Source organism: Aquarana catesbeiana, linkage group LG03, assembly GCF_042186555.1.
Source record: "Aquarana catesbeiana isolate 2022-GZ linkage group LG03, ASM4218655v1, whole genome shotgun sequence".
Classification (NCBI taxonomy): domain Eukaryota; kingdom Metazoa; phylum Chordata; class Amphibia; order Anura; family Ranidae; genus Aquarana; species Aquarana catesbeiana.
This window is the reverse complement of record NC_133326.1, coordinates 447061324-447069409: the sequence shown is the minus strand read 5'-3', so window position 1 is coordinate 447069409 and position 8086 is coordinate 447061324. Positions and strand designations below refer to the sequence as shown.

The 8086-nt window shown below is 46.8% G+C and overlaps 1 pseudogene; it reads left to right on the top strand.

Annotated features, from left to right (window-relative positions):
• Positions 1 to 6963: 6963 nt before the first annotated feature.
• Positions 6964 to 7068, top strand: LOC141135846 (U2 spliceosomal RNA; annotated as a pseudogene).
• Positions 7069 to 8086: the final 1018 nt, after the last annotated feature.

The following is an 8086-nucleotide window of genomic DNA, read 5'->3' as shown; positions in this document are numbered from 1 at the left end:
AGCTGCCATCTAGATAAAGGAAGGCCCGTAGACGTGGTGTATCTGGATTTTGCAAAAGCATTTGACACAGTTCCCCAAAAACGTTTACTGTACAAAGTAAGGTCCGTTGGCATGGACCATAGGGTGAGTACATGGATTGAAAACTGGCTACAAGAGCGAGTTCAGAGGGTAGTCAAATTCGATGCTCCAGCCTGACACCAGTATCCACCAGTGTCAGCTCCTGCAGCTCAGGCAACCAGGTCAGCCCTGGGTACACACGTGCACCTTCCGCCATCCTGCTCCTCTCTCTCACTGTTAGCAGGGCACGCTGGGCCTCCTCTGGGGCGTGGCTCCACCCCCAAGCTTCCAGACTGGCTGGCGCCCGCAGCTCTGAAAAACAGGCCTTTTTTCGAGTGCATCACTGTAACCCATTGTTAACTGTACTGAAGTTTGCAGGCATACTGATGACACTGGCACTTGTCAGGAGGACATGCCACTTGGCACTGATTGTGCCCAAGCAACTGGGAGCAGTTGGTAGCAAGCTTTTTCGGTGGTTGCCAGGAGCAATAGCAAAGTTTGTAACACACATCACACTGTAGTTAGCAGGGTGAGGACAGTCTTTAGCATTAGCCGTGATTGGGCAACTGATAGACCCCCTCCTGCAGGCACCAGCTGGCTTACCCATATCACCATGGGCAACAGGAGACATTTAGGTGTTCATTTTACTGTTTTCAGCAGGACATTTCAGCATACCGTCCCTTTCTCCAGCTTCAAGCAGACCGCTGGACATTTTGTAATCCGTGGGCGCTATCACCCGCTTTAGTTAAATAAACAAAATATTTGGGGGGCACATTAAAGATGGGGCAGCCATAAGACCATAAAACAGAACAAAATATTACAGCGCACACATGCAAAAAAATGACATTTAACTCCTGCAAGGCTATTTAAAACACGTGAACATTTTTTTAAAAATATGAAAATACTGTGACAAAGTACCCCACTATTAGTGGGTCCTACGCTACCCATAGAATGGAAGATCCTGCTTCTCTGAACCATGGGAGAAATATACTCCTCTATATGGGAGAACTAAAGGACTCCTCCTATAACACAGGTGGACACTAATGAGAGGCAATGATGAGGGAGACACGGGTGACAGCACATTACACAGTTCTTAATGAATAGCAGGTTGTTGGTACAAGTGTTTGTCCCAGCCGCGGTTGGGCAACTGGGTATGCAGAGCAGCAGTTTTGGCAGCAGCTCCCACTGGTTGCTATGGGCAATGGCCCCTGACTTTAAGCACACAGTCATAAATAGGCAGGGCAGATAAGTCCTTCTCCCTGGCTTCAACCCTCCGTGGTTCTTGAAACAAAGCACAGTTGCCCGGCTCGAAGAATCTTGCTAGGAGCAATGGCTGTGCAGGTTACCGTGGGCTATATCCCAGACAACGCCCCCAAATGTAGCACACCTAACCTAGAAGCTACTGGTGAACTGGGATCCCCCACCCTGCACAGCCAGGCACACCGGATCTCTACAGGCTCCTGGAGTCAGGTAACAGTCCAGTACTTTTTTTTTGTATTTTATTAAGGTGATAACACTTAGTCGGGGAGTAGGGGTATTATGGGAAGCCCACTTGACTTCAGAAATTTTCAGGGACAATTCCTAGTATATACAGTCCTATATACATCTCCTTTCCCTCCTCCAACACTTCAAGCGGAGTTTCACTAAAAAAAAAAAATTTAGATGTCAGCAGCTGCAAATACTGCAGCTGCTGACTTTTAAAATAAGGACACTTACCTGTCCCGGGGTCCAGCGATGTCGGCACCCGAGACCGAGCCGTCCCTCGATCCTCGGGTGCTGCCGCCGCCATTCTCACTGAGGGAATCGGGAAGTGAAGCGTTGCGGCTTCACTGCCCGGTTCCCTACTGCGCATGCGCGAGTCGCGCTGCACGTCTACACTGGTCCCCGTTGTGTTGTGGGAACTGTGTATTTCCCACAACACAACGGGGGTGGGCGGGGAGTCTGCGGCTAGCTGCGGCTAGCTGCGGCTAGCTATACCCGGAAGTGGGTGCAGATACCTGTATTATACAGGTATCTGCACCCCCCCCCCCCCTGAAAGGTGCCAATTGTGACACCGGAGGGGGGGAGGAATCCGATGAGCGGAAGTTCCACTTTAGGGTGGAACTCCGCTTTAACTTGCTTGCAGAATCACCAGTGGTGTCACTATGTAAAAATCTGTAGCACTGGCCCATTACAGGCAGGGACTCGCAGCCCCTATACTTGTTAAATGTAGGGTAACACCACTAACACATTTACTGCACCTGGTCACTGGTCCCAGCACCATCTCTTCAGGCCCTGCCAGCCCTCCTAGCTGCAGCAGCCTCTTTTACTAGCCCTCCTGGCTACTTCTCCACAGTCCTCTTGACTGATGCTTCCAGTCCTCCAGACTGACATTCCCCAGTCCTCCAGACTGACACTCACCAGTCCTCCCAGACTGACTCTCAGGAGTTCTCCCGGGACATGCTTACTCTCTCTCCTGTTGTCCTCACACCTGCTCCCATGCATCCAGGCAAGGATTCCTCTGTGTGTTGTAGAGGGTACCTCCAGCACCCAAGCCCCAGGCCCAAGGTCACCCCCCCAGACTAGGGGGCACCCTCAAGGGCCACCAACAGCCTCCTCAGCACTCCATCTTCCACCTGACTGCCCCTGCTTGCATGACCCCCAAGTATTTAGGGGATGCCCGCCCCCAGCCAGCCTACCTTGCTGGGGATTTGCTGGGGCCCACATTAATACTTCAAGCAGCTTCTCCTAAACTCCACCCTCTACTTCTGGAAGCTTCTCCAAGGCTCCAGAGAGCAGGGGGAGTTACCAGAGGTGCTGCTTGATGATTCATCCAGCCTCCCCGAGTCACTCATCCATGACCGAGATTCAATGCAGGCACAGCACACTAGAGGGTGCTACACAGGATTAAACAGCCTTTTTACCCAATGCACCCACAGTTAGTATAACAAGCATGCTGTGCTGCATATACAGACTGATTTTACTGTTGTGGGTTTAGTAAAATTTTAAGGCAAAAAAAAATCTTTTTGACTAGGGTTGCACCGATACCAGTTTTTTTATCGGTGAGTACGAGTACCGATACTTGTGCTCAAGTACTCGCCGATAACTTTGCAGTGCGATTTGAGCCCATACAAAATTAATGGGCTCAAACTGTACTGCAAAGAATCAAATGCGATTTGAACCAGAATTCGGTGCGATTCTTGTCCGAATCGCATGCGGTACCCGCATCACTCCTGTGTGAACACAGGCGGAAGTCACTATGACAAGCCTGGGTTCACACAGGAGAGGTGTGGGAAACCGCATGCGATTCAGGCAGGAACTGCACCGCATTCCTGTTCAAATAGCATGCGATTCTTTGTGTATGGGCCAAATCGCACCACAAAGGTATTGGAACATTTTTTACTTTAGAATCACTTTAAGTCTTGGGACTTCACAGCTAAGAGAGCAGGGACATGCAGTCAAGGGAGGCATGTGAGGCAGAGCCCCATCTGCCATGAATGAACATTACAAAAAAAAAAAATCGAGCTTCGAGGGTCGTAGTTTGGTGACCTGAGGTCACAGAGATCCCAATTTGGGGGGTAAATAGCCTAAGTCCTACCCTCCTCTGGTAAAAATTTGGGGCTCCTGTGACCTATGATTCTGCAGATACGGGCTCGTTGTGCAGCCTATCAGAAGCTACATACAGAGCAGCCAGTTTAAATAAAAGCTGGCACTCTGTTTGCAGCAGACTGAGAGGTTGAGCTCACAGTGCCTCTCCTCACTTCTTGTCAGAAGCACTGAGCTCAATGGACAGCTTGGAGTCTTGGACCAATGGTAAAGTATCATTAGCTCCAGCTGTCCAATAAAAATGCTGCAGTGGAGGCACGCCTCTAACTGCAGTGTCATAGAAGGGGCATGTGTCTAAAAGACAAATGCTCCCTTCCAGCCCAGCCCTCTTAAAGTGGTTGTTAACCCACTCTAACATGCATACACCATTGGCACTGTCTCCTATTGTAGTATCCCCTTCTGTGTGTGACTTATATAAATAAATCCTGTAAATACCTAATTTCACTGCTGAGATTGCGATCACATGACCGACCAGCTCTCCTTTCCTCCTCTGAGAGATACAGTGGGCAGGGCTGAGATTCCTCTGCTGACATCAGTTTGGAGGAGAGAAGGAGAGGAGGAGAGAGCTGGCTGGTCATGTGTTCACAATCTCGGCTCTTAACCCCTTCCCGCCGACCGTACGCACATCTGCATACTCGGCTTTCGGGGGTTATACCGAGATGATGCCCGCAGCTGCAGGCATCATCCCGGTACCGTTGTTTAGAGCAGGCGATCGGCTATCCGAGTATAACAACCGATGCGGCTAAAAGCCGCTCGGCTGTTATACCAGAGGAGCAGGAGGGGACGCTCTTACTGGGCCTCCTGTGCGATCGGAAAGCCCGGTGTCCAATCGGCCGCCTTCGGCGGCTGGGGGCGGGCTGGAACGAAGCTGTGGGCGGCTTCGTTCCAGCCTTCTGAATGTAAACGCGGAAGCGACGTCATGACGTCACTTCCCGTTTACTCGGCTGCCAATGGCGCCGAATTTAAAAAAATACACAGTATTCAGAATCGCCGTTTTCGGCGATCTGAATACTGTGAAGTGCAAAGGAGGGATCGGGGGTCTTTTAGACCCCCGATCCCTCCATAAAGAGTACCTGTCACCTATTACTGTCACAAGGGATGTTTACATTTCTTGTGACAGCAATAAAATTTAAAAGAAAAAAAAATGTTTTTTTTAAACGCAATTTACAAGTATAAAAAAAAATAAAATAAATTTAAAAAAATACAATTTTTAAAGCGCCCCCGTCCCCGCGAGCTCGCGCAGCGAAGAAAACGCATACGGAAGTTGCGCCCTCATATGTAAACAGTGTTCAAATCACACATGTGAGATATCGCCACGATCGTCAGAGCAAGAGCAATAATTCTAGCCCTAGACCTCCTCTGTAACTCAAACCTGGAAAGCGTAAAAAAAATTTAAAGCGTCGCCTATGGAAATTCATAGGTACCGTAGTTTGTCGCCATTCCACGAGTGCGTGCAATTATAAAGGGTGACATGTTTGATATCTATTTACTCGGCGTAACATCATCTTTCACATTATAGAAAAAAATTGGGGTAACTTTACTGTTTGGATTTTTTAAAATTCATGAAAGTGTCCCTTTTCCAAAAATTTGCGTTTAAAACACCGCTACACAAATACCGTGCGATATAAAATATTGCAACAATCTCCATTTTATTCTCTAGAGTCTCTGCTAAAAAATATATATAATGTTTGGGAACTCTAAGTAATTTTCTAGCAAAAAATACGGATTTTAACTTGTAAACACCACATTTCAAAAATAGGCTTAGTCATGAAAGGGTTAAATGATGTATTTACAGCATTTATATTTATAAATCATTCACAGAGGGGGACACTGCAATATAGAGGCAGTGCTGATGGTGTATACAGGCTAGTGTTATGAGAGCAGCATGGGGAGGGAGGGAGGGGTGGCTCGCACACAGACAGAGACGGGAGGGGGGAGGAGGACACAGGAGCAGAGAGGAGAGCAGGCTGATGATGACAGAGGCACGTAAACTGACCACGGTGTCTGGTCTCAGCAGCCATGATACGCCACGGTCAGTTTACAGAGGGGTGGGGTGAAACTGTCAGGATCAGCTAGGTTTTTTAGGTGTTACAGGGGGCCAAATGACGCAGGACAAGCACTGTGTCATATAACATGCTTTAACCGCTTCTGGACCAGCCGCCGCAGTTTTACTGCAGCAGGTTGGCTCCCCTGTGCGAAACCACGTTACTGTACGTGGTCTCGCGGGGTCCGGATAGCAGGCGCGCACGCCCACTGCGCAGCGGGGGTGCCGATGCTCGTGGCCGATGGTCACGTTGACCATCGCCATGAGCGATCGTGAACAGCAGACAGAACGGGGACGAGTGTGTGTAAACACACACTTCCCTGTTCTGTTCTGACAGAAGTGACAGATCGTGTGTTCCTATTAGCTAGGAACCACGTTCTGTCACTTCCTGTAGCTAGTCCCTCCCCCTTCAGTTAGAATCACCTCCCAGGGAACACAGTTAACCCCTTCACTGCCCCTAGTGTTAACCCCTTCACTGCCAGTGACATTTTTACAGCAATCAATGCATTTTTAATCGCACTGATCGCTGTATTAATGCCGATGGTTCCAAAAATGTGTCAAAACTTTCCGATGTGTCCGCCATAATGTCGCAGTCATGATAAAAATCGCAGATTGTCACCATTACTAGTAAAAAAAAAAAATAATAATAAAAATGCTATAAATCTATCCCCTATTTTGTAGACGCTATAACTTTTGCAAAAAACAATCAATATGCGCTTATTGCGATTTTTTTTACTTAAAATATGTAGAAGAATACATATTGGCCTAAACTGAGGAAAAAAAAATGTTTTTTTATATATTTTTGGGGGATATTTATTATAGCAAAACGTGAAAAATAATGCATTTTTTTCAAAACTGTTGCTCTTTTTTTGTTTATAGCGCAAAAAATAAAAACCGCAGAGGCGATAAAATACCACCAAAAGAAGGCTCTATTTGTGGGAAAAAAAGGACGTCAATTTTGTTTGGGTACAAAGTCGCACGACTAATTGTCAGTTAAAGCAACGCAGCGCCGAATCGCAAAAAGTGCTCTGGTCAAGAAGGGGGTAAATTCTTCAGGAGCTAAAGTGGTTAAAGGAGCACGATCCATTTTTTTGGGGTTAACAAATGCTTAAACTACAAGGAAATACATGAGTTTATGGGTATAAGATTTACCCACAATCCCATGGTTTTCTCACACAGTTAGGAGGGAGAATGAGAATCTGCTGCTGTTAAAAAAGTACTGTTATAATCAAGCTAAATCATATATTTATATACTATAACAAAATCATTTATTATTTATCGCTTCTCGGCCTTTTGGCTAAAATCAAGTGTAGTATCTGTTCTTATCAGTTGCCAGAGGAGGCGCTGTGCTACTCCCATGGGGAAAGCTATGCAAATCTAATGGCGTAATTGTGCCTGGAAGGGCAGTTTCAGCAGGGACTACACCAGGCCGCCCGACAGATACTGGGGGCCGGTCAATTGTTGAGTCTGAGCCATCTGGAAGAGTGCTCCTGGTGAGGTTGGGTGCTGCTTTGGGTCTGGCCAGAGGGTCGGGTCCCTGGCCTTCTGGCCTAGATTGGTGTAGTCCTAGCTCTGGTCAGTTTTTTGGGAGAGAACACTGGCTCCTCTTTAGCACCTGGGGAAGCGGTTAGTATTTCTCGAATGTAATTATGTAGGAGTGATGGTTGAGCCTTACGGGTCAGGTGCTCTCCCTAAGCTCTCAGATCTTCAGGCCTTCCTGGTTGGGGTGGGGGCTGTGCTGACTGGGCTGTTGGTCAGGGCTGGAAGAAAAGCCTGTGGTGAATGTGCCCCTGAAGTGGCAGTTCAGGGGTGCCGTACAATCAATGTGAGTGAGGGTCACTTTGATTTATGGCACCATGGTCACTTCACCACACACACTTAAATAGAATTTTTAAGATTAAATCCGCGCTGTGGAAAAATAAAAAATAATGAATAAATGCAATATATATATATATATATATATATATATATATATATATATTTACACATACATATATATGTACATATGTAATAGGGCTCTGTAGTGCAAGGTAAGTACCCCAAAAAGTGACAAAAAAGGAATTTATACTCAGCGCTGCCTCTCTAAACCATGAATATACATATACCCACATCAAATATGTGTCATATAACAACATGTATAATAAGGTGCCAATATAGCGCAAAAAAAGTGCAATCAATAAAGTTCATCAAGTTTAGGGTACAGAGCTGGTGACACGTTGATATAATCTTGGTGACTTCCTGTGCTCCCCTCCTGGGTCCCCACTCACCAAATAAAGATGATAAATGCGCCTGTATATGTACGGTCGGGATAGTAAAGTTTTGGCAAGTGAAGAAAAGAGGACATATAGTGTAATACTGCAAGATTTAATAAAAGGTTTAAAATCATTACACTTACATCAG